Source organism: Chelonoidis abingdonii, chromosome 17 (genome assembly GCF_003597395.2).
Source record: "Chelonoidis abingdonii isolate Lonesome George chromosome 17, CheloAbing_2.0, whole genome shotgun sequence".
Classification (NCBI taxonomy): domain Eukaryota; kingdom Metazoa; phylum Chordata; order Testudines; family Testudinidae; genus Chelonoidis; species Chelonoidis abingdonii.
Window position 1 is genome coordinate 33,436,108 of NC_133785.1, and position 1,989 is coordinate 33,438,096.

Below are 1,989 nucleotides of genomic sequence, written 5' to 3' on the forward strand. Positions count from 1 at the left end.
AAAAATGAAGATCTTTACATCTTCTCCTTCCTTATATCCTGCACAGAGGCATCTAGAAATCAGCCCTTTGAATGAGACTGGATTTTTGCACTCCCTTTTTTGGTTTGGTAAATCTAAGTAATTTAAAAAAATGCAATGCAGACACTTCTTAACTATTTATATTACTGTGTGAAAGTGTTCTTCAGACTATCAAATGTTATTGGTATATGCAACCCACAAGCATTGTCTGAAAGTTTATATATCTGCTATATATAATGCAGAGAGCCATAATAATTTGGGCGGCCGGATAATGGTGTGTTTACTGATTCATACTCAAGAAACTAAAAATTAAATTATATTTTTTCCATCAGAGTACAGAATACTATATACAATACTCTGCAAGAACAGGCACGTTAGTTTTTATGTTAATTCTGAGGACTGCACATTATAATACAGTCAAATGCAGAATCTTCAAAAGTTTTAAGTGTATTACAGTATTTCACTTAAATATGGGTAGTAGCTGTTGAATTCCAGACTTGCCAGCAGTTGGGTTATTATGCAATTGTAGAATTTTTGTAAAGGAAATGCAATGTTGTTGGTGTTAATAAGAATCCACTGATACACACTTTCAACCCTAACTCTTTCTTAAAGTTGTTGTTGACGAATATGCCTTTTTTGTCAATAAGCCTTAGGCATTCACAGCAGGGTTCTCCTTTGGCTCTCATCACATCCTTGCCTTGAGAAAAAGGGATTTCAAATCGTTTCTTCATCCCACAATTTAGAGATCGCAATATAAAATGGGGATAATATTTACTTACCTACCTCTCAGGGTAACTAATGTTTATATATCATTTTGAAATCCTCAGAAGGAAGAATCAGTTTAAGTGACATGCATCATAAAATATTAAATTGTTATGAAGGATCACAAATGTGTTTTTTGCTGTACACAGTAAGGGCTCTAGGCCCAGCATATTTTTGTATATGGCACATTCCTGTCACATATGCAGTGGAAAGATTTGCAACTTTCAGCTGTTTCCCCAACTGGTGAAAATTATTTTAGATAAAGATGGTGGATCTGACTCTGAGCTCTAATAGTCTTCCTCTCCCTCAAGTCTAGGGGCCAAGATTTTCAGAAGTGACAAGTGCTTCCACGTATATAAAGTTTTAGGTACCCATCTGAGACACTTTACAGATTTTCAGAAGCCAGGTGCTCAGGACTTGCAGACAATTGAGTTTGGGTATCAACAATGGCGGTACCTCAAATCAGTAGTCACTGTTGAAATTTTAGTCCCCAGTTTTTACTTTGTAACAAGTATAAGGCAGGGGCTAGGCTGCACTTTGTACTGAATGGATGATCTCTCATGCAGCAGCAGAGCACATCATGAATTCTTTCTGTAAAGCCAGAAACTGCAGGGTTAGGATGAGAAGAGCGAATTCTGACTGGGACCCCTAAACACATTGTCCTCTGCCCCACCTAGGGTGACCAGACAGCAAATGGGAAAAATCGGGACGGGGGTGGGGGGTAATAAGAGCTTATATAAGAAAAAGAACCAAAAATCGGGACATCTGGTCACCCTAGTCTCACCCCAAAACACATGCCCCTTCCTTGCACTATACCCCCAAACATACCCCTCCCCACCCAGAGTGACACCTCCAACCCCCCACCTATACCAACTCCAAACACTCTCCCCTTGCTCACACAGACACCCACAAACATCCCTCTCTCACACAGACATCAACCCCAAGACCCCTCCCCCCATAGTGACACCCCAATACACAACCCCTCCCATAACACCCCAAAACCCCACACTGCCCCTCCCGACTCCCCAAATCCCCCTCCCACTACACAACCCCTCCTGCAGACACACCCAAACGCCTTCTTGCTATACAGCCCCTCCCCCCCAGACACCCCAAAGGCCCCTCCTGCTACACAACCCCTCCCCCACAGACACCCCCAAACTCCTTCCTACTACACAGCTCCTCCCCCACAGACACCCCAAAGCCCCCTCC